The sequence below is a fragment of the Danio rerio genome, chromosome 14, assembly GCF_052040795.2.
Source record: "Danio rerio strain M-AB ecotype USA chromosome 14, GRCz13ab, whole genome shotgun sequence".
Taxonomy (NCBI): domain Eukaryota; kingdom Metazoa; phylum Chordata; class Actinopteri; order Cypriniformes; family Danionidae; genus Danio; species Danio rerio.
The window spans coordinates 5,957,011-5,973,504 of record NC_141034.1 but is presented as its reverse complement, the minus strand read 5'-3'; the positions used below and the strand labels follow the sequence as shown (position 1 = coordinate 5,973,504).

Here is a 16,494-nt window from a genome sequence, read left to right as displayed (position 1 = left end):
TGATCAGAAATCAATCCGGGTTTTTAATCAGGATTATACTCAGTAGTATATTGTAAAATATACTTTTTATTAATGCTCAATTGTTTGCTCAGGTTTGATAACAATACATTTAAGCTATAAAAAGGATAACAATTAAATTTAAAAGAAATAGAAACGTTTTTAAATGTAATTTATGTTTCCTAATAAACCTGAATTTGATGGGTTACACCAATGAAAACATGGATAGATAGATAGATGGATAGATGGATATATATATATATATATATATATATATATATATATATATATATATATATATATATATATATATATATATATATATATATATATATATAAACAATCCAGTGCTAATACTATCATAACATGATGATCAGTTGAATTGAACTTTCCACCTTTAATCCTCGTCTCCACTTGAGCTGCTGATCTCTTGTGCTCTGCTCTTTGAGTGGCTGAATCAGCGGCGGTGCTTTAATTACAGATACACACACACACAAGTCTCCACTCTCACTTGGGACAGAAACTCTACAGGGAGAAAAGCAATAACATGTTCAATAGACGGCAATAAACTTGAAGTGTGTCCTGTTCCCGTGAGCTGCGGCAACATTATCTGTTTATCCAGCACAAAACGGTGAGGAACTCATATTGTACGTCATTACAGAGCATTACAGTAATCCAATTCACTGCTATGCTGCGGAGCCAGCTTTATATTACGGTTACGAATTTCGAAATGTCATTATTCGAGGCGTAATTTTAGTTCCTCAATAAGAAATTCATTAAAAATGTATAATAATCAGAGATTTGAGTCACGAGCGGAATGAATTGGCACGCTGTAGATTGAATTGTCTTTGTTTTGTGCTTTTCCAGAGTTGACAGGATTCATAAATGTGCCTCAACAATCGAATTACTATGATAGTCTAATCAGAAACTGCAGAAAAGCTTTTCCTGCAAAACTTTTGAATAATTTACTCTTCAAGCATTATTTGTTTGACTTGAGTTCAATGTTGAATTGGAAGTCTGTTTTATTCAAACAAAGCAAACGGTAAAAAGTAAAGAGAACAATAGACCTGTATTTTGATTGAAAGTCTACACTACCTGACAAAAGTCTTGTCGCCTATCCAAGTTTTAGGACAAACAAATAATATCTTGACTCCTAGTTGATCATTTGATATCAAAAGAGGCTTATATGAGAGGCAAATGCCTCTAGATTACACTTATTTTACCAAAATAAAATATGATCATGCCTTGATTTTTAATGATTTAATTAGGACAGTAAGGTCAGTGCTTAGACAAACGTCTCGTCACTAGACAGAAATAATGTACAGTATAGAATATAAAGTCATGCTGCAGTGGAAAAAGAAATAATATTGTGTGTGACTCCTATGAGCTTGGAGGACTGCATCCATACATCTCTGTAATGACTCAAAACTCATTGCTCATAACTCATTAATAAAGTCATCTGGAATGGCAAAGAAAGTGTTCTTGCAGGACTCCCAGAGCTCATCAAGACTCTTTAGATTCATCTTCAGTACCTCCTCCTTCATCTTACCCCAGACATGCTCAATAATGTTCATTTCTGATGACTGGGCTGGACAATCCTGGAGCACCTTGACCTTCTTTGCTTTCAGGAACTTTGATGTGGAGGCTGAAGTATGAGAAGGAGCGCTATCCTGTTGAAGAATTTGCCCTCTCGACTGTGGTTTATAATGTAATGGGCAGCACACATGTCTTGATACCTCAGGCTGTTGATGTTGCCATCCACTCTGCAGATCTCTTGCACGCCCCCATACTGAATGTAACCCCAATGTAACCCCAAACCATGGTTTTTCCTTCACCAAACTTGACTGATTTGTGTGAGAATCTTGGGTCCATCTGGGTTCCAATAGGTCTTCTGCAGTATTTGTGATGATTGGGATTCAGTTCAACAGAAGATTCATCTGGAAAAAAAAAATCTGCCTTGTGCCACTTTTCCAAATGATCAACAAGAAGGCAAGTTATTATTTGTTGCTCTTACAACAGGGATTGATGACAAGACTTTTGTCAGGTAGTGTATAAACATCTGGTACAGGTCATAATCACCAACTAAAACATATTGAGTGAAAAGCCTCTGCAGCTTCTTGCACAATATATATATATATATATATATATATATATATATATATATATATATATATATATATATATATATATATATATATATATATATATATATATTATTATTATTATTATTATTATTGGAAAAATCTATTTGTGTTTATTTTATTGAATTAATTTTGAATCAAAATCCAAAAAAATCCTAATGAGTGAACCTTCGACATGTTATTTAAATATTACAAAGTATTATTTAATAAAAAAATCAATCAATAAAAGACCAGGGTTTTAAAAAAATCTGAATTTAGATTGTGGAATCATAATAAAAGGTGATCGTTTTTTGTTTCAGTTTTTAGATTTTTTTAAAAGAAATTTTCTTGCAACTTTTTTTTTTTTAGATCAGTTCTTGATTATGATAATATACGCTAACCAACATTCCTCTGGTGTCTTATTTCAGCAGAACATTTAGATAAATATTTGTCCTCAAAATCGCTCACTTCTGTTCCCTTTGCGCAAACTGATCAGGGTTAAAAATCCTGCTCCATCTGAAAGAAATCTTCATTCGAATTCAAAATGACAACATTTTATTTGGAAGATTGTAAAACTGTTATTCTGCAAAGGGAAGATAACTCAACGACGTATAACTTTATTATAACTAATAATCTTTATTTTTGAAAATGTGCTGCATGGCTGTCCATTTTGCTGAGAATTTTGAGGCTGTTCTGGTTGATCAAAGGTTTAAAAATGTATACTAGTTTATTTTAATTAAAATGAAAAAATAAATCAAATCAATAAATGAACAAACTAATGAATGATTGAAAACCACTAAAATTATTACAACATTTTGTAATCTTATTATTTTACATCTATTTCATATTTCACATTAAATAGCCATCTTCATCTTGGGCATGGATGTAGGTTGCCTACACAAAAAAAATCTATGTTATTATATTAAGTTATTAATAATAAATTTAAAAAAGTAATCAAACTACTTAAAATGAGTTGAAACAACAAAATTCTTAAGTTTTTTTTGGCTGGACAATTGAATTTTTTACTGTTCAATCCACTTAATTTGTAAATAATTATTAAGTTGACTCAATCGTTTTTTGTTAGGACAACATGAAGGAATTGTATGGAAGCCAGCATTTTTTACAGTGTATGAATGGCCTAATGTAGATGTGTGTTTATTGGTGCAACTTCTGTTTACTTGGAATGGTTTTTGTGGAAACAGGGCCGGCGCGTCCATAGAGGCGACCTAGGCGGCCGCCTAGGGCGGTAGTATAGAGAGGGCGGCGTTCGCAACACCCCCTAAACCACCCGTGTCCTTTGTTATGTCCGCGACATCTCCCTCACCACCCGTGTCCTCAGATATGTTCGCGCATAGGCGACAGAATAGAGAGGGCAGCGTCAGCGACACCTCCATCAGCACCCGCGTGTCCTCAGTTAAATCCACACGTAGCCGTAGGATTAGAGGTCCACGACACCCGTGCGTCCTCAGTTATTTCTGCGCATAGGGCGGCAGAATAAAGAGGGCAGCGTCGGCGACACCTCCCTCCCTCTGCACCCGCGCGTCCTCAGTTATATCAGCGCATATGGCGGCAGAATAGAGGTCCGCGACACCTCACTTCATTTTCATAACCGGTCACTTTCGTTTTCACATTGGGGTTGAGGGTGGCGTTATCGTCCTCTGCCTAGAGCGGCAGTTCAGCTTGCTCCGGCCCTGTGTGGAACATATTTTGAAGGGTTATTTTTACTTTTTCTATTTTAATAATAATTAATAATAATTCCTTACATTTATATAGCGCTTTTCTGGGCACTCAAAGCGCTTTACACACAATGGGGGAATCTCCTCATCCACCACCAGTGTGCAGCATCCACCTGGATGACGCGACGGCAGCCATTTTGCGCCAGACCGCACACCACACACCAGCTGATTGGTGGAGAGGAGACAGCGATGAAGCCAATTGGAATATGGGGATGGTTAGGAGGCCATGATGGACAAAGGCCAGTGGGCAGATTTGGCCTGGATGCCAGGGTTAAACCTCCTACTCTTTTCGAAGGACATCCTGGGATTTTTAACGACCACAGAGAGTCGGGACCTCGGTTTAACGTCTCATCCGAAAGACGGCGCTCACTGAGCAGTATAGCGTCCCCGTCACTATACTGGGGCATTAGGACCCACACAGACCGCAGGTTGGGCGCCCCCTGCTGGCCTCACTAACACCACTTCCGGCAGCAACCTAGCTTTCCCATGTGGTCTCCCATCCAGGCACTGACCGGGCACAGCCCTGCTTAGCTTCAGTGGGCGACCATGTGAGAGTTGCAGAGAGCTAGCTGCCGGCCATATTTTAAAAAATCAACACCTCCAAGTCTGATGCCATGGTGCTCCAACAGAAAAAGGTGTTTTGCCATCTCCAGGTTGGAGGAAAGTCCTTACTCCAGGTGGAATTGTTTAGGTATCTCGGGGTTTTGTTCACGAGTGAGGGAAGGATGGAGTGTGAGATTAACAGGCGGATTGGTGCAGTGGCAGCAGTAATGGGGTCAATGTACCGATCTAGGCATCTGTTTCGGATGCCTCCTGGACGCCTACAAGGGAGGTGTTCTAAGCATGTTCCACCAGGAGGAGGACTCAGGGAAGACCCAGGACACGCTGGAGGGACTATGTCTCTGGGCTGGCCTAGGAACGCCTCAGGATCCCACTGAGGAGCTGAGGAGCTGAAGGAAGTGTATAGGGAGAAGGAAGTCTGGGGTTCTCTCTTGAGACTGCTGTCCCCAAGACCCGGCCCTGGAAAAGCAGATGAAAATGAATGAATGAATGAATGAATAATCTTTTAATCTTTTTTAGATCCAATTTCAGCACTTCTTCAATCTTGGTATTGCTTTGGAAGAACAACAACAACAAAAAAAACTTAAACCTCAATAAACATCTGTTACGGATAATTTCAAAACCCATTAAGTAAAACATTTACAATTGTGTTTAAAATGCACTATATAAATAAACTCACCTCTGCTCTGACACGACACAATCTATGTGCTCCGCTAGAATCCCCACCAGTACGCTATTAATAACTCAATAACAAGTCCTTCACTGCGATACGGGGGTCATAATTTACCAGGCAACAGCCAAGGACTATATTAATCTTTGGGAAAAGACCCTGAGGAATATTAGCGTCCATGTCATATAACATGGGGACAATGGCGACATTGTGTGTGTGTCAAAGTGAAGTGTGTGCAGCGGAGCTCATTTAGAAGTCTGGGTGACTCTCCCCTGAGATCGGCCACCTCTCGAACCCCCTTCCCTGCATTTAGTTTTAATTAACCTCCGTTAGATACTGGGCTGTAGCTTTAGCGTGTCTGTGGCAGAAAGGTTAATGGTTTTTATGGGCTCGGGGACAGAGGAGAGGACAGATCAATGCGACTCAATTCCCCACACGACTCGCTCTCACCACCTCATCTCCGCTTACTGTCTCACTGTCAGTCTCTGGACCTGCTGAAAGACGGAGAGAAAGAGAGAGAGAGAGACGGGATGAGTACAGCTTTTGCCTGAAACAAATGCACACACATACTCTGTAATAATTGCTGGGTTCCACACAATGGATTGCATTTGTGAGATAGAAATAATTAAGTTAACTTAGGAGTGAGGGCGCTTAAAAGTAGCCTTTTTCATAAAAACCTAGTTTTAAAAGATGTTTTTAGCAGAAATATATGTTTTTTTCTGTGGTTATTAACTCACAAGAGTGGCCTATCAAAATCAGGTGCTATATTGTATCAAGGTGGAACAACTCCAGTGTAACAGGTGAATTGAGTAAGCTAATTGTCTGTAGTGTATGAGTGTGAATGAGTGTGTATGGATGTTTTCCAATGAGGGGTTGCGGCTGGAAGAGCATCCGCTGATAAAAACATATGCTGGATAAGTTGGCGGTTCATTCTGTAGTGGCGACCATAGATTAATAAAGGGATTACGCCGAAAATAAAATCAATGAATGAATAGTCTAGTTTTGGCTTATTCTTAGACGTCTATTATTTTCACAGACAGACCAAATTTAGCCTTGTTTTAGCTAAGACAACTATGTTTAGACGTCTATTAGATATCTATTAGACATCTTTTGAAAAAACAAATGCTTGCTGGGGACTAATTCACAAGAGTGGCCTATCAAAATCAGGTGTTGTTCTGTATCAAGGTGAAACAACTCCAGTATAACAGGTGAATTGGGTAAGCTAGTTTTCTGTAGTGTATGAGTGTGAATGAGTGTGTATGGATAATTTTCATTGATGGGTTGCGGCAGGAAGGGCATCCGCTGCTAAAAACATATGTTGGATAAGTTGGCGGTTCATTCTGTAGAGGCGACCACCGATTAATATAGGGATTACGCCGAAAATAAAATCAATGAATGAATAGTCTAGTTTTGGCTTATTCTTAGACGTCTATTATTTTCACAGACAGACCAAATTTAGCCTTGTTTTAGCTAAGACAACTATGTTTAGACGTCTATTAGATATCTATTAGACATCTTTTGAAAAAAAAATGCTTGCTGAGTACTAATTCACAAGAGTGGTCTATCAAAATCAGGTGCTATATTGTATCAAGGTGGAACAACTCCAGTGTAACAGGTGAATTGGGTAAGCTAATTGTCTGTAGTGAATGAGTGTGAATGAGTGTGTATGGATGTTTTCCAATGATGGGTTCCAGCTGGAAGGGCATCCGCTGATAAAAACATATGCTGGATAAGATGGCGGTTCATTCTGTAGTGGTGACCACAGATAAATAAAGGGATTACACCGAAAATAAAATCAATGAATGAATAGTCTAGTTTTGGCCTTTTCTTGGACGTCTATTATTTTCACGGAAAGACCAAATTTAGCCTTGTTTTAGCTAAGACAACTATGTTTAGACGTCTATTAGACATCTGTTAGACATCTTTTGAAAAAAAAAATGCTTGCTGGGTACTAATTCACAAGAGTGGCCTATCAAAATCAGGTGCTATATTGTATCAAGGTGGAACAACTCCAGTGTAACAGGTGAATTGGGTAAGCTAATTGTCTGTAGTGTATGAGTGTGAATGAGTGTGTATGGATGTTTTCCAATGATGGGTTGCAGCTGGAAGAGCATCCGCTGATAAAAACATATGCTGGATAAGTTGGCGGATCATTCTGTAGTGGCGACAATAGATTAATAAAGGGATTACGCCGAAAATAAAATCAATGAATGAATAGTCTAGTTTTGGCCTATTCTTAGACGTCTATTATTTTCACGGAAAGACCAAATTTAGCCTTGTTTTAGCTAAGACAACTATGTTTAGACGTCAACTAGACATCTGTTAGACATCTTTTGAAAAAAAAAATGCTTGCTGGGTACTAATTCACAAGAGTGGTCTATCAAAATCAGGTGTTATTCTGTATCAAGGTGAAACAACTCCAGTATAACAGGTGAATTGGGTAAGCTAATTGTCTGTAGTGAATGAGTGTGAATGAGTGTGTATAGATCATTTTCATTGATGGGTTGCAGCTGGAAGGGCATCCGCTGATAAAAACATATGCTGGATAAGTTGGCGGTTCATTCTGTAGTGGCGGCCATAGATTAATAAAGGGATTATGCCGAAAATAAAATCAATGAATGAATAGTCTAGTTTTGGCTTATTCTTAGACGTCTACTATTTTCACGGACAGACCAAATTTAGCCTTGTTTTAGCTAAGACAACTATGTTTAGACGTCTATTAGACATCTGTTAGACATCTTTTGAAAAAACAAATGCTTGCTGGGTACTAATTCACAAGAGTGGCCTATCAAAATCAGGTGTTGTTCTGTATCAAGGTGAAACAACTCCAGTATAACAGGTGAATTGGGTAAGCTAATTGTCTGTAGTGAATGAGTGTGAATGAGTGTGTATAGATCATTTTCATTGATGGGTTGCGATAGGAAGGGCATCCGCTGATAAAAACATATGCTGGATAAGTTGGCGGTTCATTCTGTAGTGGCGACCATAGATTAATAAAGGGATTATGCCGAAAATAAAATCAATGAATGAATAGTCTAGTTTTGGCCTATTCTTAGACGTCTACTATTTTCACGGACAGACCAAATTTAGCCTTGTTTTAGCTAAGACAACTATGTTTAGACGTCTATTAGATATCTATTAGACATCTTTTGAAAAAAAAAAAAAAATGCTTGCTGAGTACTCATTGACAAGAGTGGTCTATCAAAACCAGGTGTTATTCTGTATCAAGGTGAAACAACTCCAGTATAACAGGTGAATTGGGTAAGCTAATTCACCTTATTCTCAGCTGTCGAGCGGGCGCTGCCATTTGAATCTTTTTGTCTCGCGACTTCCGGTCACATTCACTTCCATTCATTTTTTGACGTTAACAACTGCTCGTTACGCTGCTTGATGTTGCAATTTAATATTTTCTTATTATAATATGCTACTTGGTCTGTGTAGTCATGCAAACATTTGTTTGTTGAGCAAGTAGTTTGGCCATTTTCTGCCGTTTATTATTCCTAGTCATTTCTCCCATAGGCGACTGAATCGGAAGTTCTAAGACAATCGCGAAAACAGGCGCACTTCCGCATTTAAGAATAAGGTCAATTGTGCGTAGTTTATGAGTGTGAATGAATGTGTATGGATAATTTCCAATGATGGGTTGTGGCTGAAAGGTCATCCACTTTGTAAAACATATGCTGGATAAATTAGCGGTTCATTCTGTGGTGGCGACTCCAGATTAATAAAGGGATTATGCCAAAAAGAAAAAGAATGAATAGTCTAGTTTTGGCCTATCCTTGGACGTCTATTAGATTTTCACTGACAGATCAAATTTAGCCTTGTTTTAGCTCAGACAACTATGTTATCTATGTCACACCTGTTGCAGTACCCTAGTTTGGACACTTGAGGGCACTTGTTTGTAGTTTCACTTCATTTCCCATAATCCTTTGTATTACTGATTGTGTTATGTTACAGCTCTTTCGTGTTTGTTAATTTAGTCGTGTCTTTATAAACTCTCTTGTTCTCTGTTTTAGTTTCCTTAGGATTTTGTTAGTTCCTCACGTTTGGTATGTTTGTTTGGTTATCTAGTTTTTTTTTTTGTATTATGATTATTCTTGGATTCCTGTTTGTGTTTGTTTTTGTTAGCACTCCTACCCTGTCCTTGTATTTACCCGTTTTTGGATTTCTGCCAGTTCCTTCCTCTGGTCATCTAGTTTTTGTATTTTGCTTATAGTTCTGTGCAAGATTTGAAAACCTTTGACTCTTGGAAATCTGTCTTTTTGGATACCTTTGTCTTTTTGTTAATAAATTGCTGTACATGGATTTTTGCGTTTTCTGTGATTCTCCCCCATTCGTGACACTATAAGACATCTATTAGACATCTTTTGAAAAAAACAAATGCTTGCTGGATACTAATTTACCAGAGTGGTCTATCAAAATCAGGTGTTATTTTGTATCAAGCCTCCAATATAACTTTACTTTAAACAAAAGTTTTACATTGTTACTCTTTACCCTGTCAGTAGGGTATATACAATACAATATTTGCTATATGTACTGGCTTAATTTAGTTTGTTTTAAATATATGGTAACACTTAATTTTGATGGTCCATTTGATTATAAGTAGACTGTCTGCTTGATATCTGTTGATACTGCTGCTAAACAGACTTTTAACTGACTATAAGAAACTTTGCAAGTACATGGCAACCCCAACCTAACAGTCTACTTAATCTACTGAGGAGTAGTTGGCATGTAGATGCATTTAAATTCAACAAACCAACCATCAAAATAAAGTGTGACCAAATATATCAGACTATGAGCTTGTTAATGTTAACTGCAAACTTATTTTGTCCTTTATTTTTGCAAAAAATATTAAACGGCATTTTCATTTTAAATTTCAGCTCCATCAAATATTTTAAAAACAATCCAACAATGCAAAATGTTCCCATTTTCTATCATTTTTGAATATTTGTTATTATTATTATAGGGAATATGCATTCATTTCATAAAACATCTGAACCAAAACACTGAAAACATTCGTCCCCACTGGAACTCTCGCCATTTAATCCTGATTTACTTTTAAACTGAAAAACTCAAGAGATTGCAAACTTAAGAGTGTATTATTGCACTAAATAACCTGCAGATTGATCATTAATGTCACACATAAAAAGGGGAACACTACTTGCAAAATGGAAAAGAGAACTGCTATCATACACGGTAAAAAAGTCTGGGTTCCACACAGTCGATTTGTGTTGGGGCAACCATGAACGAATTAAGTTAGCTTATTAATTTTAACTAACTGAAGTGGACTGAACTGAAATCAAGTAAGTTGCAAAAAAAAAAACAAAACAAAGAATTGTGTTGATTAACAATTGTAAATAATACTTCAGAAGAAGGCAAGAGCACGTACTGTAACTATTCTACGTTTTTTCAGTGTAGTGGCTTATTCATACAAATAATATTTATATAATATAATATTTTATAATATAATATATTTTATAATTCATAATATAATATTCTTAATATATTTAAGAAAGAATGATGCCCAACCACAGCACTAAACTTCACCTCCATTTTTGGGGATGAGCAAATTGTACTAAAAAATACAAATGAGATCATACAGATTCATGCGAATTAGCCACTAAATCGAAAAGTTACAAGTGAGATAGTGTTGGATATTTTCATAAAATTGTCTGCAATGAAAATATGTGAAGTCTTATTCACATTCACACACACACATAGATTGCGAACAAGTGAGTGAATGAGCTAAACAGCCTGGAGCCAAACTGAACGCAAACTTGTAGTCCAACAAAAATAAGCTTTTAACTTCATGACAGCGAGAGATAAAATCACTGTCAGATAATTCTTCACTCACTGACAACAAAAACAAGCTTTTTAGCATGAGATAAATTACATACTTCTTTCTTGATCAAAAGAAGACCACATATAGAGAGATAGAGAGAGTGTGAGTTGTAAAAGTGTTTTGAAAATTGCTCTAAAATTTGGAAAGCCAGGCTGCAATTTAGCCATATATATATATATATAAGTTATCGTATAACGATGGTTTGCTCTGTAGACTATTGAAAATATATATATATAACTCAAAGGGGCTAATAATTTTGACCTTAAAATGGCTTTTAAAAAATTAAAATCTGCTTTTATTCTTGCTGAAATAAAACAAATAAGACTTTCTCCAGAAGAAAAAATATTATCAGACATACTGTGAAAATTTCTTTGCTCTGTTAAACATAATTTAGGAAATACTGAAAAAGTGTAAAAAAAAATCCAAAAGGGGCTAATTATCCTGACTATATATATATACATATATAGTGTATGTGTGTGAATGAGTGTGTATGGATGTTTCCCAGTGATGGGTTGTGGCCGATAGGACATCCGCTGCATAAAACATTCATTCCGCTGTGGCGACCCCAGATTAATAAAAAGATTAAGCTGAAAAGAAAATGAATGAATGCATATACATGATGTATATATAGATGTGCAACTCTCTGATTGGTGGAATTTTCCACACTGTAAGAAATGCTGGGTGCCACCTAACTTCTTCATACTGTTCCAACACAAATCGAACAGATCAACTTAATCATTTAATTAATAATAGTAATTCATTTTATTTGTAAATGGTGCCTTTCAAGACACCCAAGATCGCCTTCCAATAAGCATCAACAGCCATGCTAAAACAAATCAAATATTACTAAAACAATCATTGACCAAAATGGCTAAAACACAATAGCGAATAAAAAAGAACATAATAAAAACCATAATAAAAAATTGTTAAAAAAAGCCTGCTTAAAAAAATGGGTCTTTAGACGGGATTTAAATGTGTGAAGACTATCACTACCCCTTAGATCTTGAGGAAGCGAGTTATACAAATTCAAAAGGAATAAAAAAAAAGGCAAAAAAAAAAACAAGTTGAAATAAATGTAAATATCTACTCAGATTTAGCAACACATATTAAAAAAAATCTGTCAGAGAAATTCCAAGTGAAGTACAAGGAACATCAGCTTTGACTCAATGTTTAAATTTTGTGTTCATCAGAAGCAAAACTCCCTTTTTGTCAGATTGAAATAATTTAGATATGCATAGCGAAGGCTTAGTTCTGTGTTTGGCATGAGTGATTGACATTTTCAGAGATTTTTGAAAATAATATGTGCTGAGTCAGTGCTGTGGTGTAAACAGATTGATGTTTTACTCCTTTTCACCTGTTTTAGTTCATTCTTCATGAGCGAGAGTTCCTGCTTTATCACTGTAACTCTGTCAGTTTGTGTCTGGCGTCACAACGGCATCTTTTCTGAGCTGTTCGTTCACTGATAATCTGCATTGAAACACAACCAATGGAGACTGACAGTTAGCAGGCAATGATGGTGGTTTTTGAATGGATAAAGTTTATACATGTTATCTGTTAGCATTCCAAATAGCTGCTATCTTCGCATAAGGGTCCAGAGAACCAATCTTTCTGAACCAATCTCTGAGTTGTAAATTTAATTTAATGAGCCACAGAAAATCACAGTGCAATGTTGAATGGTTGACGGCACCACATGAATTTCTTCACTCATGAAAATAAATAAATAAATAAACAAATATATATATAAAAAATAAATATGTGGCTGGAAGGGCATAAATCAGGGACTAAGCCAAAGGGAATTAATAAAATAAACAAATAAATAAGTAAATAAATAAATAAAGCAAACAAACAAATAAATACATAGATAAATAAATGAAAAAATAATAAATAAATAAATAAATAAATAAATAAATAAATAAATAAAATATGTTGCTGGATGGGCATAAATCAGCAACTAAGCCAAAGGAAGTGAATAAAAAAAAGAATGAATAAATAAATAAATAAATAAAACAAAAAAATAAATACATAGATAAATAAATAAATAGTTTATTTATTTGTATAATTAATATAATTAATTAATTAATATGTGGCTGGAAGGGCATAAATCAGGGACTAAGCCAAAGGAAGTTAATAAAATAAACAAATAAATAAATAAATAAAACAAACCAACAAACAAACAAATAAATACATAAATAAATAAATAAATATGGTGCTGGATGGGCATAAATCAACAACTAAGCTAAAGGAAGTGAATAAAATAAATAAATAAATAAATAAATAAATAAATATAACATAATATAACATAACATAATAACATAAACATAAAATAAAATAATTCATGCAAAATAAACATATTAGGCTCAGATAGATAAATAAATAAAAAATAAATAATAATAATAAATTCAGTCACTTAAAGACAAAAAAAATGCACAGATGAATGAATAATTATAAAATAAATTAAATTAAACGTGTCTGGAAGGGCATAAATAAGGGACTAAGCCAAATGAAGTGAGTAAGTATATAAATAAATAAATAAATAAATATATCGTTAATCTTAAATTACGGCACTGAAAAACAAAACAAAAATTCAGATTATTATTTGATTCTAAAAGTGAAGCTCAATCACAGTCACTGACAGAGAACAGCCACGATAGTTGTGCCATATTGAATCCCTGAAGTTCATAATGTAGATATTAAATAAAACCATAAGCATATGCTTTTTCCCCTTAAATGCTGCCTGTGCTTTGTCCGTCATGGATTGCTCTTATCACACTGCAGCGCTCTCAAAAACGAAAAGCCCTTCACTCATCTGCTGAACGAGCGTAATATCTTCCAAACCAAAGACAACAGGAGAAACCGCTTCTGCATTTCTCTCTGACACACATCTGGTTTACCTCTGCTCCCTCCCCCCGGATCCTCCTCTGCCAATCACATTTCAGCACCTGTAGGAGTGACAGCGCTGGGCTGCGTTTGAACTTCAGCCGTCTTTTACACATACCGAGAAGCCCAGTGTAACGAGCATGGCTAGCGTTGGCGTCCTCCCAGCTGCCTGCGTTGAGGTGTGGAGACATGCATGCCATAATCATTATCACTCGTCCACTTCAGCAAGCCTGTTAAAAGAGAAAAGGCATGAGTAGGTAACACAACGCATTTCTGACATTCTTCAACATTACTGTAAACGCATGGTCTTCACAATATCTTCAGCATTTGCTTGTGATGCAACAAGTGCCAGTGAATTGCCCATGTTATGGGATTTTAAAGCTCAAGTACAATAGGTTTACATGCCTAATTGATCACATGACATGCCAGTTACATAACAATTGTTAATTGATCACCCTTTCATTGTGTTGGTTGCTGATTTTGCCCCATTGACTTCCACTATAACAATGTTTTTTTATTGCAAAGCCATGACATCATATAATCATGTATTCTTGATTGTTGGTGGTTTTCCCTGTTGGGAAATACATCCGATAATTTGATATTGGCCAATGTTAAGTAATCAACCCTTGTGTATTGTTTAAATTGACTACCTTTTCCTTATGTTGGTGGCTGTTTTTACCCCATTGACCGTCATTATAATGAAATTTTTTGATTGCAAAGCCATGACATCATATAATCATGCATTCTTGATTGATAGTGGTTTTCCCTGTTGGGAAATACAACTGATATTCCGATATTGGCCAATAGTTAATAATGAACCCTTGCATTTTGTTCAAATTGACTACCTTTTCATTATGTTCGTGGATGTTTTTACCCCATTTACTTCCATTATAACAGATTTTTTTCATTGCAAAGCCATAACGTAATATAATAATGCATTCTTGATTGTTGGTGGTTTTCCCTGTTGGGAAATACAACCGATATTCCGATATTGGCCAGTATTCAATAATAAGCTCCTTGTGTATTGCTCAATTGGACTACCCTTTTGTTATGTTGGTGGCTGTTTTTGACCCATTGACTTCAATTGTAATGAGATTTCTTTGATAGCAAACCCATGACAGATACAATCATACATCTTGTTTGTTGTTTTCCCTGTTGGGAATTACTGATTTTCCAATATCGGCCAATGTTCAATAATTAACCCTTGTGCATTGTTCAAATTGACTACTTTTTGGTTTAGTTGTTCTGTTTTTGCCCCATTGACTTTCATTTTAATGATTTTTTTATTGGAAAGCCATGGCATCATATAATCATGCATTCTTGTTGTTTGTGGTTGTTTCTGTTGGGAAATACAACCAATATTCCACTATTGGACGATATTCAATAATTAACTCTTGTTTATTGCTCAAACTGAATGCACTTTTGTTATGTTGGTGGTTGTTTTTACCCCCATTGACATCTATCATAACAGCATTTTTTAACCCGGGCTCATTGTGGAAACGTAGCCCTGCGGACGTTTCTGCGGACCGCGATTTACGTCCCGGGAGGTACATATTTGAGCGTTTTTTTGTTTTCGCGGATTCGCGAGAGGCCGCTATGCGCGCTTTTTCGCGTCTCGGGCACCTCTCAGGAGCGCGCGGCGTTCGCGTCCGCGCCATTCTCACGCGAAAAACCGCTCGATCGGCCGACTCGGCCGCCCTCCTCTTCCTCCTCCTCCTTCCCCTAACCTGAGCGACGGTTCACAAAAGCCGTCCAGAAAAAAAAAAAGAAAAGCAAAAGCCCTCGTCTTCGATTTCGGATCCCGCCACGTTCTCGCCCTTATTTTTCGGATTCCGTTTTTCATCTTACCTGATTTCCGGAACCTGCTGTTCCCCGGACTCGATCCCGGTCGTCGTCCACCGCGGCTGGCTCTGGCTCCTCCTCCGGGGCCTCCGCTCCGCCGACGCAACGCTGTGAGCTAAGCGGACAAACTGATTGCATCGGGAAAGCCCTCCACTTGGAGGCGAGCCGTCGAAAACAAACAAACACGGCCTTTACGTACCTCCGGCCACGTAAATCGAGGTCTCCAGAAACGTCCGCAGGGCTACGTTTCCAGAATGAGCTTGGGTTGGCATTTTTTTAATGCAAAGCCATAACGTCAAAAAATCATGCATTCTTGATTGCTGGTGATTTTCCCTGTTGGGTAGTACAACTGATATTCCGATATTGGCCAATATTCAATAATTAATCCTTCTTTATTGCTCAAATTGAATACCATTTCATTGTGTTGGTGGCTGTGTTTGCCCCACTGACTTCCATATTAACAACATTTTTTGATTGCAAATCTATGGCATCATATAATTATGCGTTCTTGATTGTTTGTGGTTTTCCTTGTTGGGAAATACAACCGATATTCCTGTATTGGCCAGATTTCAATAATAAGCCCCTTGTGTATTGCTCAAATTAAAACCTATTCGTTATGTTGGTGGCTGTTTTTGCCCCATTGACTTCAATTATATTGTCATTTTTTGATAGCAAACCCATGACACCATACAATCATGCATTCCTGATTGTTGGTGGTTTTGCCTATTGGGAAATACAACCAATATTCCGATATTGGCCAATATTCATTAATTTACACTTGCGTATTGTTCAAAATGACTACCGTTTCATGATGTTGGTGGCTGTTTTTGCCCCATTGACCACCATTAT

At 36.7% G+C, this 16,494-nt stretch overlaps 1 long non-coding RNA gene across 3 annotated transcripts in view; it reads right to left on the bottom strand.

Annotated features, from left to right (window-relative positions):
• LOC137487508 (uncharacterized) overlaps positions 1 to 16,494 on the bottom strand; it is a 51,155-nt gene that overhangs the window by 15,583 nt on the left and 19,078 nt on the right. The window contains exons 3-6 of one of the 3 annotated variants that reach the window (XR_015507133.2): positions 13,922 to 14,033; positions 12,281 to 12,393; positions 5,535 to 5,578; positions 393 to 522 (exon numbers count right to left, since the gene is read on the bottom strand). This is a non-coding gene — a long non-coding RNA (uncharacterized LOC137487508). Of the gene's footprint in view, positions 1 to 392; positions 523 to 4,904; positions 5,579 to 12,280; positions 12,394 to 13,921; positions 14,034 to 16,494 lie in introns of those variants that run through there. The other 2 variants (XR_015507134.2, XR_015507135.2) reach the window with 2 other exon arrangements.